Below are 16,456 nucleotides of genomic sequence, written 5' to 3'. Positions count from 1 at the left end.
CCCATTGAAAACAAGAAGCCATCTTTATATTTCAAATCTTTTTTTCCGCTTGGAAAGTTTCTCCCTAAATGCAACTCTGAAGCAGCCAGGTGTCCAGAAAAGCTCCTGGAGCTCCCTGGGGGGACCCGAACCTGATGGCAGTCCAATGAACCGTGAGCCCCCGGTGCTGCTGGGGCTTGTCTCGGCAGAGGAAGGGTTAACGCTGGGTTTTGGGTGCCTTTAACTGTGAGCAAAAACCCCGAATCCTGCCAAACCTCGTTAGCCCGTGAGCAGGGTGAAGGGCAGGGACGCTAATTGGAGTGATGGCCTCGTCGCGGCAGCCTCCGGAGCTGTGATAAATTAGCAGCGGCGCAAGGAGGTGCTGAGCTTTGCTGCCATTAACAGGTGCTGGGTCACCCCCAGCCCCCCCAAAACCCCGAACCCCCGTCACTCGCTGTGAGTCACCCTCCCGACCTCTCCGGGGCGGCATTTTCTCCATTTGATCCGTCTCTGTGCAGCATCGGCAGCGGGAAGCGCAAAGGCAACCCGTGTCCCCTGGGCCGTGGTGGGATCTGGGGCCCCGCCATCCCACACCCCGGTATCCCGGGGAGGGGCTGCAGACTGCGGGATTACGGCCATTGGGATAACGGGGGAAACCGTGGAGCAGCTGCTGCTGGAAAAGCCGTGACTGGCTGGACTGAAACTTTTGTATTTGCTGGGAGCCCAGGAGAGAGGAGCCCTGCGGCCCCGGCAGCGCCGGTGGCTGTCATGGGTGTCTCCTTCCCCCGCTCCAGCCGCAGTAAATCAAACTCCCAGTGCTGCCCCCGCCCCAGACCCTCTGGGCTTTGCATTAATCAAATTAGTGGATGAGGGACGTAAGGGAGCAGACAAAGAGCTCCACCATCCCGCAAGCTCACGTGCACCCCTCCAGGGCAGAGGCTGGGCTCAACCCGGCTCCCAGTGCCAGGTGAGACCGTGTCCTCGTCCTCCCCGTGTCCTCGTCTTCCCCATGTCCTCATCCTCCCCGGCTCCCACCGTAAGCAGAGCTCGTTGTAACACATTTGCTCCGCTCTGCGCCCTGTTTCCCCGAGCACAAACCATCCTTAAAGGCCTTTCCTCCCTCCCAGGACAGCGGGGAAATGGGGGGCCTTGTAAAAGAGCTCTTGGAGCAACCAGGGTGCGGGGAGGATGCAGGGATGGAGGGATGCTCGCAGGGAGGGAGGGATGGATGCGCATGGGTATGGAGGGATCCTCATGGGGATGGAGGGATGCTCCTGGGGAGGAATGGATGCTCGTGGGGTGGAAGGATGCTCACAGAGAGGGAGGGATGCTCATGAGGAGGGATGATTGTGGGGAGGAATTAATGCTTGTAGGGACGGAGGGATGCCCACGAGATGAAGGGATGCTCATGAGGATGGAGGGATGCTCATGGGGATGAAGGGATACTCACAGGGAGGGAGGGATGCTCATGAGGATGGAGGGATGCTCATGGGGATGGAGGGATGCTCATGGGGATGGAGGGATACTTACAGGGAGGGAGGGATGCTTGTGGAGATGGAGGGATACTTGTGGGGAGGAATTGACGGTCGTGGCGATGGAGGGATACTCACAGGGAGGGAGGGATGCTCCCAGGGACAGAGGGATGCTCCTGGGGATGGCTGCTCATGGCAAGGAGAGTGGGGCCTTGAGGCAGCTTGAGATCTTGCCTGCCTGGAGCGAAGACAACGAGCCCGGGCTTGCAAAGCTGTTGACTGGTGTAAATACCTTGTGGGACCAAACTGGGCGGGTTACTGGAGGGTGTTATGGAAGAAGCCATGGTGTGTTAATCCTGTGCGAGGTCCTGAGCACGGGCAATGTCCCACACCATCCCTCGGGTGGCTGCTGCTCGGGACAGTTTGGCAGGACCCACCGCAGCTTTTCCCCCCAAACTCCAGAGCAAAAACCCCTCCGTCACCCCCAAAAAGGAAGAGCTCGGTGGAAGTGCGAGGTCCCATCCCGGCAGGGCTGAGCACCAGCCCGGGCAGCGTCTGCCCTGGCAAAGGCGCTGGGTTTGGGGAGCCCACGGGGAAAAACCCTCGGGGTCGGGAAGGCTGCGGGGAATCATCCCAAAAAAAGCAGCATCTCCAGAGGTCAGCTGGGATTTTTAATGCAATAGTGCCACCCTGTGCACTGTGCGAGCCCTGGGCTGCGGTGACAAGCGGCACCGATGGCCCAAGTGGCCTTGGCTGGGACATGGGTGGGTGACAGGCGGGATGGGGTCCCCCAGCACAGTGCGGGGGTGGCACTGGGGATCAAAACACCCAGGGGTGGGAGATGTGGGCATCAGCAGGGCAGCAGCGATCACCCGCCGCAGGGAAGGGGTGACGGCTGTGTCCCCGTGGGAATCACCCCATCCTGTTGCAGTCGGGGTCCTGCAGATGCCAAAAGCGCCTGTGGTTTGTAGGGACGCCATGAAAGCTGGAGAAACACGAAATACACAGAAATCGCATCAAACCTTGTGCTTTCTCCAGCTGCAAAAGGGAGTTTTACGCTGTTTTATGTTCTTATCTATCTTTGCTGGTAGCTCACACCAGTAAGTGGCTCCCGGACCATGCAGTCCCCTCCTCTGCTCCATGTCCTGCCCTGGAGGGAGATGCAGGGGGGACATGGAACATCCCATCTCTGACCCTGCGAGGGGAGTCCCGTGTCCCCTGCCCTTCCCTGAGCCCTGCGAAGGGCCAGCACCACCCGGGACAAACCTCCCGCGGGCTATTTGGGATTATTTAGTTGTCACACTGTATTTGATGGCCCATAGGAGGGTTGGGGGGTGGAAGCGATTATTTTGTGCCCAGAGGGAGAGATGTTTAAGGCAGCGGCAACGCATCCCACAGTCCCACTGCTGGACAAGCTACAGCAGCAAGGACGGATGGGAGACAGGTGTCTCCCCAGCACCCCAGGGACCAAAGACACCCCAACGGGTGTCTCCCCGACACCCCATGCATCCGAGCTCAGCTCAGCTTGTGTGAGATGAGCATCCAGGAGCGGGGAGTGGAGCGATGCTCTGGTTTCAGTTTCCCAGAATTTCTTCTGGTGGAGAATTTCAACCCACCATCACGACCCAACTCCCTCCGCGCCCACGTACCCCAGAGGCCGTTTCAGGGCGTCAAACGGGGACAAAAAGCTTTTGGGACAAGACCCCTCTGCCCCTGAGTGGCTTTAGGGTCAGGCTCTGCTATTTTTGGCACGTCCCAAAGGTGCACATGCATAAGGGTGTATGTGCAGACGTGGGCATGGCCACGTATGGCCACCCCATACGGTCCCGTTGAGGCTGTTGAGAGGGTCAGGACAGCCCCTCTGGGTACCTTCCCATCCTATAGGGTCCATATGGGATCGCCGTGCCCCTAAGGCTGGTGGAGGGATTTGTTGGACGTACAGCTGGAGGGAAGGAGAAAGCTCTCCGGGCTGTGCAAATAAATACAGAGCAGCATTTGCACGCTGCCGAATAACGGGGAGGGAGGTGGTTTTGCAGCCTCTCGCTGGTACGATGCACGCCCCCAGCGAGGCTTGAGACGCAGCCACCTCCCTCCGCTCGGATCAGAAAGGCTAATCCCCTGGGAATAATAGACGTAAGCCTCTTAGCCGGCCATGCTGTCAATGCCCGTCGCTGATGAGCTGATTAAAATCAAATGGAAAAGATTAAACTCACCCCTTCCAGGTACCCCCGGGGCTGCTCTGGTGGCAGGCGATGGAGAGCAGAAGCTCCTCGGTGGGCTCGGTGGCTTCACTCTGCCCTGTCCGTCTGTCCATCACGGGTCTATCCAGGCCTGGGTGCTCCGTAGCCAGGAGGGATGTTTCGAGCCTTTGTAATCTCTGCAAATCCCCTCCCTGTGCCGCACCAGGAGGTCCCGGCAGCAACCGGCCCCTTTGAAGACAACAGATTATTCGTGTCCAAGCTGCCGACTGGAGCTAGAGGAAACGGTGCCAGAAAAATCAGTTACGGGCAAAATTCCCTGAAAGGGACCCCCTGTCCAGGTCCTTGGTCAGCCCTGGGGGACAGCCCCAGTGTTTTACTTTATTTAAGGAATTCTCTGAAACAGCTATTGCCGCTCCAGACACGAGACTCGGCAAACACACCATGTCATAGCAGAAAAACATGGGATTGCCTTGGATTTGAGAAATTTCTGCAGCCCCCCACCCCAGAATTTGTCCAAGTGCTGCTTGGGAAGGGGACCGTGATCTCCCCAGAGTCAAATCCACGCTCCTGGGAAGCAACAGGAGCGTGTGGAAGGCCTCATGTGAACCGAGCCAACAGAATGGGGAATTTGGTTAAAAAAGAGGCTCTTTGAGTCAGAGCAAGCTACCAGCAGGGTTTGAAAGGTCACTTCACACCTGCAGCAGATGCAGGGTGTCACTGGAAAGCCTGGTCCTACCTGCAAGGTTGCCCATGGTCACTCCGCTGCTCTTCCCTGGTAAAGAAGAGAGACAAAGCTGGAGGTCAAGCCGCGTGCACACCCGCTTGGCTGTGCCTCTTCCACTGATTCCTTCAGCAGTTCTCTGTCACTGCTGGTGGCTCTTTGCCAGGTCTTGTCCGTGACCTGCTGTTGCTTCCGCTGTTGGGTTGTTCAGCCTGGAGAAGAGAAGGGTCCAGGGAGACCTTAGAGCCCCCTTCCAGTCCCTAAAGGGGCTCCAGAAAAGCTGGGAACAGACTTTTTTGCAGGGCCTGTTGTGATAGGACAAGGGGTGATGGCTTTAAACTAAAAGAGGGAAGGTTTAGACTAGATCTCAGGAAGAAATGTTTCACAATGAGGGTGGTGAGCCCCTGGCCCAGGTTGCCCAGAGAGGTGGTGGCTGCCCCGTCCCTGGAAACATCCCAGGCCAGGCTGGACGGGGCTCTGAGCAACCTGCTCTAGTTGAAGATGTCCCTGCTCATGGCAGGGGGTTGGATTAGATGCCCTTTAAATGTCCCTTCCCACCCAAATCATTCTGTGATTCTATGAAAAAATCAAGAATTATATTAGAGGAGCCCACTGCAAACTGGAAATGTGGATCAAAGCATGTGGGATCTCCTGTTGACCCCCTTGCAGAGCGGTATTTGGGATATAACCCTATTTTTGGGGCAATCCCACCCTGGCTGGTCCCGCTCTGTCGTGGTCATCACCCCTTTGAGATCCCTTTTCTTCAGGGTTTTACTGAATTATCGGTTAGCCTTTGAGTAGGGTCCCGCCGCTGGGCTCAGCAGAGCAAAGCTCCTCCAGCGGTGACCTAGGGAGGTGACATCTCCTGAAAGCCACAAAACCTTGTTAATATTTAGTCGATCCTTCCACAGAGCTGCATTAATTACCCATCCAAGCTGTATTAATTGGTTGTCCAAGCAGCACAAGCAGAGAGGGGAGGAGATGCTTGTGGGGAGAAGTAGGGCAGAAAAAGTCGGGGCTGGGACTGGGGCTGTGACCCAGAGACCCCCAGCTCCACCCTGGCCCCACACCCCTCCTGCAGCACCCATAGGATATCTATAGCACATCTATGCATTTCTATAACCCTATGTCACTCTGTGTGTGTGTCACGCTATAAAGGGACTACTCAGTCTTGCACCCCAAAAGCCAATGTGCCCCAACATCTGCCCCTTCCTCTCCAAACCGCTGTGTCCCACCGCGCTTATTTTCTTGGAGGTGTTTTAAGCCCCTTTTTGGGGGCGGTTTTGGGGTGGTGGGTGGGAATGGGCCGAGATTTGGGGCACTGGGTGAGAGCGGGCAGAGATTTGGGGTGCTGCACTGGCACGGCAGAGACAAGCAGCACAGAACCCCCCTGCTCCCCAGCACCCCCCATTTGAGAACCCCCCCTGCTCCCCAGAACCCCCCATTTGAGACGCCCCCCTTCTCTCCAGCACCCCCCATTTGAGAAACCCCCCTGCTCCCCAGCCCCTCCCATTTGAGAAACCCCCCTGCTCCCCAGCACTCCCCCTTTGAGAACACCCCCTTCTCCCCAGCACCCTCTATTTGAGAACCCCCCCTGCTCCCCAGAACCCCCCATTTGAGAACCCCCCCTTCTCCACAGCACCCTCTGAGAACCCCCCCCTGCTCCCCAGAACCCCCCCTTTGAGAAGCCCCCCTTCTCTCCAGCACCCTCTATTTGAGAACCCCCCCTGCTCCTCAGAACCCCCCATTTGAGAACCCCCCCTTCTCCACAGCACCCTCTGAGAACCCCCCCCTGCTCCCCAGAACCCCCCCTTTGAGAAGCCCCCCTTCTCTCCAGCACCGCCCTTTTGAGAAGCCCCCCTTCTCCCCAGCACCCCCCTTTTGAGAAGCCCCCCCGCCCCCCAGCACCCCTCTTTTGAGAACACATCCCCCCCCAATTCCATGGAGGGGGTCAGAGCCCACCAGGGGTGTGGGACCCAGATGGGGATTATTGCGGGGGGTTCATATAGATTAACGTCCATATATATCATACAGATTACTGTCCATATATATACACATACACACATACCATATACACACACACACACACACACCCCCATATATATATATATGCCCAAGTCACCGCCCAGGTGGCAGGGACCCCCCCCGCCCCTTCCCACCCGAGGGGGACACCCCCCCCTCCGGAGGACCTGCCACCAGAGGGCACCGCGCCCCCATTTTTGGGTGCCGCTTCCCAGAATGCAGCGAGCCGGGCCGGGGGCTCCGCGCCGCTCCGCACGCCGGGCTGCGGCCGCAGGGCGAGCGCCGAGCTCCGCGCAGCCCCGCGCAGCCCCCGCGCAGCCCCCGCCGCCAGGTGAGTGCTGCCCCCAGGGCCAGCTCGGCTACTTCGGGTGGCTTATTTTATTTTATTGCTTTATGTTTGATTTTAATGGTTGTACTTATTTTATTTTTTCTAATTATTTTGTTTTGTCTTATATTTTTTATTTATTTTATTTCATCTTACTCTATTTTATTTTGCTCTATTTTATTTTATTTTTATTTACTTATTTTAATTTTTTATTTATTTTATTTTACTTTATAATCCCTCCCCCCTCCGCCCCCGGCACAGGAGGGGGACCCCGGGCTCCGCCGGGGAGCGGCACCATCCCCTCCCGGGATGGTTCCCGCCTGGAGGGGACCCATCACCCCCCCCCCACTTTCCCGTCCCCATCCCGGGCTGGGGGAATGTCCCCGGGGCTGGGGGATTTTCGGTGCTTGCAGGGAGGCAGCGTGGGCGGCGGGGTGAGCCCTGGCTGGGCTGGCGGCTGCCTCCTTCGGGGGGGGGGGGGGGGGTTGGATATTCACCCAGCTCCCCCAAAGTTAGGGGAAACTTGTGCCTGTGGCTCTGGGGTGGGACTGGCTCGTCTCCGGGATGGTGCAATGTAAACCAGGCTTAACGTGAAAGCAGCTGTTTAAATAGCGGGCGAGGGATCCTCTGCCCCCGGTGAAAGTTGCTTTAGAGTTTGGCAATTTGGGGCCATGGGGGATGCCAGGAAAACTGGCCGCTTTGAAAGGGCTTTTGAGCCGCAAGGAGAAATCCCAGCGGGGAGGGAGAACCCGGGATGGCCGGAGAGGAGGTGAGTGGCCCCCGAAAGCGGAGGAATGGCTTTGGCTTCCCCTTAGAGAGGGATGTGGGGAGCCCATAGCTGCTGGTTTAGTGGTACCTCTCCATTGTTTGGCTGTGGCTGCGTTAACTCCTCGTCCCGGGATGTGAACCGGGAGAGCGCGGGGAGAGCAGGAGGGCTTGGAGGAGTCGGGACGCCCCGGTCTCGCTTCTTTGCCCAGTTCCCCCTTCGTGTGATGGATCTGGAGGTGCTCAGGATTCACCAGCTCCTTCAAATTGTGTTTTGCGTCGATTGATTGGTTAAAAACCAAAATTTTGCACAAAAGTCCCCAGCCAGAGAAGCATTAACGAAATTTTTCTGTGCCAGGGATGGAAGTTGGACATGGGCTAAAGCAAATAAACTTGTATTTCATCATGCTGGGGTTGGGTTTCTTTGTTTTCCATCCTGCTCTGGGCAGTCTGGGCTCCTTACGGCCATGCATGTTTCCACGTCCAACCTTTACCTTCAAACTCCTCTCAGCGGCCGAGGAAAAAAACTTCTGCTCCCTCCTGCAAACCTCACTCCCTACGGAGGCTGCTCTGTTCTCTGACTCCCGCACGCTCTTCCTTTGGGTGTTTCTCCTCTCGGTTGACGCGGGGAGGGGTTTTGCAGGGTTTTTCCTCCAGCCCCATCCCCAGGAAGCAGCTCAGGACCAGGCTGAGGGATGCTGCAGATGTGGAAAGCGCGAGCGCGGCTGACCTGACAGCGGCTGTGCGTCAGTCGGGGCTGTGCGCTCTGCCCAGGGATGCGTGACGGCTTCGTGGCTCCTGCTGCTCAGCCCGAGAGGTAAAGGAGGCTGTAAATGAGGGAAGCTGGTGTTATTTCTGTCCCTGGAAGGGGAGTTAGAAAAAAAAAAAAAAGCCCTGATGTATTTCTCTACCCATCCCCACTGCTGCAGACCTGGCCGGGTCCGCGAGCTGGAGCCCAGATGCATCCCAGCAAGGGCAGGAATGTGCCTCCCCAACGCAGGAGCCGAGGGGCGAGGGGGCTTCAGGGCTGGCGGCGCCGGTACATATCATTTATATGGGGCTGTAAATGATGACGGTTGTTTGCGCGGAAACCTCGAGGAAGAGCTTTCTCCTTGCTGGAAGAGCCCGTGCGGTCCCAGCGACACAGGATGGGCCCCATGTATGTGTGGGAGCGGCAGGATTGAGGTGTGGGACGTGTGAGGAGATGCGGACCCCTGCCATCCTGGCGGGTGGTAAAGATCAGGGATGCTGGGGAAAGCAGGGTATCAGTGGGGGAGGGGGTGGAAATCAAAATTGAATGATGTGGTGCACCCTGATGTGCTCTTCCAAAATAAACGATGGGGGACGTGAGCCCACTGACCCCATAGCGATGGGCCAGGGGGAGCCTGTGGCTTCTTTGCTGCAATGATGCCAGCACAGAATCTGCGGCTGAGACTTAAAATCAGTGTGATTCGTTAAATGTATTCCATCGTCTTACAAGAAAGCAGATGAAACGTAGGTGCCAATGTCTAAAGTGCATGCAAAATGCTGTTACATTGGGAGGGAAGATTTTTACATACTGCGCAGGTTCCCATCCATTAGTCATAATATTTCCAGAACGCAGGGGGATTTTTAACCACGCGTGCACTTGCATTTCCATATGAACGCATGCATGGGAAGCAAAATTGGAGGTAACATGAGGGAACAGAGAAATCCAGGTGGGTTTTTCCCCAGAAGGACCCCTCGCTCTCCAAGAGGGGCCTCCAGCTGATCAGTCCTGGCTTCCTAGCATTTGTGGCCGGGGTAGGTGATGTTTTCTTTTCTCCAACACGTTTTTGACTTCTTTATGCCAGTCTTCACGCTTTGGGTGTAGGGAGGATGGAAATGTAATCATCCCAGTAGAAATGTTTGACATTTGTAGCAGATAAAGCCAAATGTAGACAGTTGCTGTGATCTGTCTCCTTTTTGCTGAGTTTAAGTGGAGGCAGGAGGGGATTTAGGCTGGAGAGGGAGAAAGAAGGTGGCACACGCGCCCCCTCATGTCACGGTGACATCCAGCTCTGGGGTTTTTTAGCAGAAATACATCTGTGGGAACAGGCTCTTTCCAGCTTCACTCCTGCCCAGGAACTTGCATCAATCGTATCCAGCAAAAATCTGAAGGTGAGGGAACCTCTGCTCCCGTGTCACCAACATCAATTTTTGTGGCAGCTGTGATTTGATCACTGGGGATCCCAAAAAGGATTTTGTGGTTGCTGGCTGAGTTGGAATTGGAGGTTCATGGTTGCTTCCTTCATCTCTTCTATTTCTCTGGTCTCCCTTGGGAAAAAGAAAAGACTTTCCAGTCCCGTGTCAGTATTTGTCTGTATTATGTCTGCAGTTGTTGTGTGGTGGACCCCAGGACCAGCTGGCTGGAAATGATCAAACAGAAGGTTTTGTGATGTGTGCTACCTCTTAGCAGGACCAGGACAGGGTCCTGGTGGCCTTTTGGATGGTAGAGAAGAGGTGGGCGCTGGTGGCTGTCACACGGGGTGGACACAGCTGCTGACCGCTCCCTACCCAGGGATGTCTCTTTCTGTATATGCCATTTCCTTAATTTCTTTCCCAAACATCCGCTGGCTTTTCCCGGAGAAGAGGTACTGGGATGTCCAGTTACGACTGGGGCAGAAGGAGATGGTGGCTTCTTGCCCGGCTTTTCCCTGGGCTGTGGGCCACCCTCCTGCCCATTCCATATTCCCCTGGAAAAACCACAGGGTTTGCCATGGAACATGGCCTGGGGATTCTTTTTCCTCCAAAATGAGTCTGAACCTGTCCTGTGGTGATGCAAAACCTTCAGCTGCTTGCCCAGGCCATTCTTTAAAAATAAAAGCAGGTTTTTAACTGCTTTTCCCCCACAAAATAGGGGAGTGTTGGTATCTGGGACTCTCACTGGGTTGTGTTCCTGACAGTTAGGGGATGGCTCTCTTCTTACTAGTTAGTAAGGCAATGTTTATAATAGGAAATTAATAGGAAATGCTTAAATTAATTAATTAAATTAATAGGAAATGCTAAGGAGCATTTGCCCTTTCCTGTGGCTGCCAAGGGGTGATCTCCACACAAGCCTTGGCTGGAGGTTGGAGCCGTCGGAGCCAGCGGCAGCCCAGATGTAGGAGCGGAGGGTCTCACTGAGGAGCTGGGAGCCCCGATTTGGACATCCCGGTTTCACCGGGGGAGCATTCGCTCACCAGCCAAGCAGCCGGCATGGCGAGGTGCGCATCCAGCTCTCGGCGGGAGCTGGCAGCAAAGCGATGCTCGCTTTTGGTCTGATCTGGCTGGGAGGTGGAACCGCATCCTGGTGCCAAATGAGGACAAACTCCTTATTTGTGCGAATACAGCAGAAGGAGGGATCGCTTCCAGTGATGTAAAGGGACCGAAAGGAGGCAAAAGGAGTGATGAGAAAGCACGAGATGGGTGCAGGTTGTTCAGGGCCTCCATCAACCCTGACCTCACCTCCAGCGTGGCCTTAGGAAAAAACCGATCCGCCTTCAGAGCATGCTACAGATAGCGTTGGACTTGTCCTCCTGCCTCTTGGTGGGAATTCCTTCGGTGAGGCTCCCCTGGATCAACTTTAAGCCGTCTGCCAGCACTAAACCGGGCAAAGTGGCTGCAGAGAGCAAAGAAACCACCTGGGAATCGCTTTGCTTCTCGGACTGGCTTTGCTAGCTTGGAATCAAATCTGTCCCCACGAGCCGCGGCGGGGAGGTCACGCACTGGGTTGCAGGGCAGACATAAATGCTGGTATTCAGCAACGGGTGAGGATAAAGTAATGAAATAATCAGTAAGCTATTAAAAAGCATCCTAAAGCCAAGGCGGCAGATGCTAAATGCTGCTGTGCCTTTTCAGTGCTCTCTGCATACTGCAGGTTTGTGTAAGCGCCTTGCAGGGATCACGTTTTGCTACAGTCCCGTCAAACCTTTTGAAGATGCTGTATAAAAATGGCAAAAAAAAAAATAAATGTTCCTAGATGCCTTGAGTGCTGCTGGCCTCGTGCTGTGCCATCCTGTCCTGGGCTTTCACTAAGTCCTGCCTCCAGCATGGGTTTGAAAATCTGAGCGCGTGGCTTCGTGGCACACAAACACTGTTCCCCGAGCCTGGGGATTTGCTAGAGAATTACTAACGCTGGTAAAAGGGTGAGGAAATGTCAACGCGTTTGTATTTGAAAAGTGGCTCCGCTGAGGAGTCCCGTGGGGACACACGTGCTGGCCTCAATCGGAGGGTTTGGCCACGTATGTGAGCAGTGGGATCAGGGCCAATATTTTGCATTTCCATCACTTTCAGCATATTTTCTTTTACTTGGCTGGCATTGTAGAGATTTCTTATGGCCAAAAATGAGAAAACTCGGGGGGGGGGGGGAAAAGCCCAAGCAATTCTTTTTTCCCCAGCTTTCATTTCACAGTTCACCTTTCTTTCTGGCTAGTTCACCTCTTTCTGGCTGTAATTTCTGATGGGGCTTCTGGCTTCCTAGAGAAAGGGGAAAAAAAAGGAAGAAAAAAAAACGCAGGCATTTAATAATAGATCAAAAATGAGATTAAGCAGTAAGTCAGCCCTCCCCTACATTCTCCCTTCCCAAAAAGCAACCACAGAAATTGCAAATCGCCTTGAAAAGGGGGAGTGAAAACAGTGGAGATCAAACCTGATGTTAAGTATAGATGAGGTGTTTATATTTTATTTAATGACTGTATACTGCCGCCCTCCCAGAAAAACCGCCCTCCCCTGAGTTTCTGTATGTGATTAATAAAACAGTAGAGACAAACTGGAATGGAGGACGTTCATCAAGTATCGAGCTCCGAAGGTGAGTGCAACAGGCATCATTAGCAGGCATGGGCAGGGTTTTCCGCTTGGTCCACCTGGAGGTCTGTGCACACCAAGTGACATCGGTGGTGGCTGTAGTCGGAGGTAGCTCCCAAAAATCAGGAGGCTTAAAGAGATGCTGTTTTTTTTTCCATCCCTGATGAGTCTTTGAATCAATTTTGACCACCTTTGGTAGAGCAGTGGGGTCTCAGAGGGGAGGGAAGCCACTGGGCTTCGTGCAAGATGCGCTGGCAGAAATGCCGTGATGGAGGGAGGAGGTGAGCTCATATGTTATTAGTCACCAGCCAAGCTGCACCGGGAAGAGCCCTTCGGCATGCCTTGGCCTGGGAGAGCATTCAGTCAAGACTTGCACTTGATGAGACACAACTTCCTGGGAAAGGAGGCTTAGCCCTGGCACCAGGCGCAGAAACTGTCAACCCCAGGCCTGTTCTTGTTTGTTGCAAATCCTCTGGCTCCTTCTGGTCTTGGTTTTGGTGGGCCCATTGCTGCAGGCCAGGCGGAAGGGCAGCAGTTGGGCTGGACTTGGCTTCCTTGCCAGATGCTTTGAAAATGTGGTTCGTTTGGAGCTGCTCTTCTCCTGGCTCATCCCAAAGGTCTCCAGAGCCAGCATGGACATCATGTATGTCAAGCAAGCCAGGTTGGGAGGGTGTGCAAGGGGGAAAGGCTGCCCAGGGAGGTGGTGGAGTCACCTCCCTGAATGGGTTTAAGACTCGTTTAGATGTAGTGTTAAGGGATATGGTGTAAGGGAGGACTTTGTAGAGTGGAGATGATGGTTGGACTCGATGATCCCAAGGGTCTTTTCCAACCTAAATGATTCTGTGATTCTATGAAAGCTCTTGCTCCTGCACCGTGTCTCTGCTGGAGACAGGACAGCAGAGGAGAGGACCTTCACTCTGACCCAACCTGTGGTCCTGTTTGCACCCTCGATGAATAAAATACCAAGAGGGACAGGAGTCATAGCCAGTCCTGTCCAGTATCGTCTTTGTCCAACATGAGACAGCCCAACCTGGGTCATGCCATGGGGATGAAGACCCAGACATGCAGCTGCAGATTTTTTTTCTCAATAAATCACCCACTTTCAAGAGCAGCTGTGGGTGGTGAAGGCACGGCAGGAGGAGAACATGAGCAGCAATTCCGTGCGTGGGTCTGGCATGTGGGGCTGTGAATATTCACTGAGGTCTGCCAGAGGACGAGACGAGGGAAAAACTGCCCACCCACTGGAAAACACCGCTCCCACGTGTGATTAGCATCCTTTTAAGGGGTTAATTTATCTTCTTTGTCACCTCCTTGGTCTCGGCTCTGTGCTTTTAGAGTTGGAGGAGAATCGGTTTCATTACCTGCTGGGCTGCTGCTCTTCCTGTTTATTCCCCAAAAGGAAGAAAATTACACATGCCAGAGCTTAAACTTAAAAAAAAAATAAAAATCCAGACTTTGGAAACAACCACTCAGAGATAGAATGAGCCTCAACAAGAAAATGTTTGTCTTCCACCTTTTTCTGAGGCTGGGTGGGAGTAAAGTGCAGGAAGAAGACAGGGCAAAGTTTACTTTCTTTTAATTTCAAATATATTCCAAAAGCAGAGCGGTCGGGTTTTTTGGGGTTTTTTTTAAGTTGCTTTGCCAAGTTTGGGGGGAAAAAACGAGTTGAAAACCATGCCTTGGTGAATGTGGGATGGAGGCAGGAATGCTTTTTTTTGTTTTTTTTATTTACCTGTTTTTACTGGTGAGGTCCTGAGGCAAAACGGCAAAGCCATGGCCGCGTTGGCTGCTGCGTGCAGGCAAGAAGAGCACTCTCCCCCCCAAATCCTTTTTCCTGGCACCAACAAGATCAGCACCGAAGATACGCGATTGAGTCAGCAATGCAGATGCCATCAAATGTCTGCTTTATTCCAGTGTATGAATCAGAGCGGAGAAGTGTCAGAGCCTCATATCCTGCATCTCCTGATAAGAGTGCAGTTACCTCCGAGGAAACAAAACACGGTGAAATCCCATTATCCCGCCTGTCGTGAGCACCTATAACTCACCAGCACCAGCACTGCTTATTTTATTGCAACTCTTGCAATAGCACGTGTTGTTATTATTTTTAAGTCCTACATCCTGGAGCCAAAAGATGGTTTTGGTGGTTTTTAATATTTGCAGAAAAAGTGATCCAGCCTGTCTATATGCACACACACATACATGAATATGTAAATATGACTGTTTTCTGGAGCACCAGCCGTTTGGGTTAACCCCCGTTAGACCAGTAAGAGCAGGGTGCGCCACTAGTCTGGGTACTGGTTGCTTACTCTACAGGTTTTTCCAATGTATTGTATTCTTGGAGAGGAGGGGGGATTAGCTTCATTTGACTTCCCAACCATGCGTTCACCTCCAAAATCAGCTTAATTTCCAGACTTAAAATTGTTCCCTTTTGGTTCACTGGGAAAATCATACGCAGAAGTGAAACCCTTTCTCCCCAGAAGTTTTTGCTTCTCCCTTGTAAGACTTTTCCATCCCCAGCTACTGGTTTTGAAGGCACAGGCCGCAGCGAGATCAGCGATGGCGTTTCCTTCTATTGTTCGGTGGGGACAGCTTCTGGCTCCCTCCGCAAGAGTTACGTGCGGCCGTTGGCTTTTGCATCAGCTGCCTCTTTTCTCCTGATCCCAGGGGACCATCTGTGTCCTGTTCCCGCTGCAGTTACACTTCTGGACCCAATCTATGAGGGAAGGAGACTTGCAATGGTGCAGTTTATATCCCCTAAAAATAGATACAAGAGTGAAATTCTGCAAAGATCTGGCTGTATCGTCCCCAAGGGACAGTGTGGAGTTGTTTAAAAGACAGTTACGCCACTGCGGTAGTGGCGGAGGCAGAGAAGGACAATTTTTACACAGATTCCCCTTTTGAGAGGCTTGCTTGTTCTTTGGTGTTTTTCTGCACCGGGGACTACAGAAGTTGAGGGGATAAAAAACATTTCTGTGGTTCCCCATCTGTAGTTTTGAGGGAAAACTAGTTCAAATCCACCACCCTAAGCTACATTATAAATCTTCCTGCAGAAATATGGAGACTAGACATTAATAATTAGGAGCTTGCACAATGAAGCGCTGGAATATTTCACCAATGACACAACATCTTTCGATCCAGCGGACGCTGGGCAGAGATCTGTGTGAAAGTTCCGTGCAGCCAAGTTGGAGAAGGCTTTGCTCCCATTTGAGCCTTTTGAAGGAGAAGAAAATGGGAAGGAAAAATTAGATTGCATCCCAAAAGTATTTGCTAAGGCTCAAGCGTGGGGGGTTTAAGGTATCCCCCTATTATAAAGTGTTTGTATGTGCTGAAAGAAAGCGATGCAAATTAATAGTTATCCTTTCCCTGCTTCCCATGTCTTCAAATCACTCCCATTCAGCCAAACTGTCTCTCATCAAACTTCTAACACAAAAAAAGAAAGTATCTTCTGGACTGTGACCGAACCTGAGAAATGTTAATCCCCAGGGGTCTGCGTCCCTGAGGTTTGAGGGCTGGATGATAAGGGCTTTGGGCCGTGAGATGGCAAATGTAACTTCCCAGTTGCTTGTTCGTGCTCCAGCAAAAGTGTGTTTTGGGTGTAGGTATTTCCCAGCAGAAAGCTGAGATCTTACCAGCTCTTACATGAATATTCTTCACCTTTTTTTTTTTGATGCAGTTAAAAGTAATTGGAGGGCTGGTGGTGTTTTGAACAACTGTATCCACCTAGGAAATTATGACCTTGGATTTATTCAATCAAATAATATCAAGATTAAGAGTGAAAATAGCTGAGCTTGTCAGTCACAAGGAATTGTGTTGCAGCCTGGGCTCAAATCCATCACCTGAAATCAGGAGACTCTGGCAGGGTATCCTTCATTCATCAGCAAGAGGCATCACAGCGAGATCATTTAACTGTAATTCATCAATTTACCAGGCTACTAAATTAAGTGGGGGTTGGAGAGAGGATGCAGGGAATGATTCCTCCTGTTGTAATGAATCTTTGGCCACCCGAGGACTTTTTTTGCTCGTTGTTCTGTTGTGTTTCATGTTGCCTTGAAGGCCTGTCAGGAGGAGAGCCTGAACCGTTAGGAATCCTGGTTTTTCACGTTGCATCTGCACACTTTGTGCAAGGGGAGACCTGCAGCACGCATTGAGCCGTGCCAGTTGCGGGAGA

The 16,456-nt window shown here is 53.0% G+C and overlaps 1 protein-coding gene across 2 annotated transcripts in view; it reads left to right on the top strand.

Annotated features, from left to right (window-relative positions):
• Positions 1–6,636: 6,636 nt before the first annotated feature.
• Positions 6,637–16,456, top strand: part of EXTL3 (exostosin like glycosyltransferase 3) — a 167,662-nt gene continuing 157,842 nt past the window's right edge. The window contains exon 1 of one of the 2 annotated variants that reach the window (XM_063330725.1): positions 6,637–6,726. The gene's annotated coding sequence lies outside the window, so the exon portion shown is untranslated. Of the gene's footprint in view, positions 6,727–8,153; positions 8,303–16,456 lie in introns of those variants that run through there. The other variant, XM_063330724.1, reaches the window with a different exon arrangement.

The sequence above is a fragment of the Chroicocephalus ridibundus genome, chromosome 3 (assembly GCF_963924245.1).
Source record: "Chroicocephalus ridibundus chromosome 3, bChrRid1.1, whole genome shotgun sequence".
Classification (NCBI taxonomy): Eukaryota; Metazoa; Chordata; class Aves; order Charadriiformes; family Laridae; genus Chroicocephalus; species Chroicocephalus ridibundus.
The sequence above is the reverse complement of the archived record's forward strand: the minus strand, read 5'-3'. Positions and strand labels throughout refer to the sequence as shown.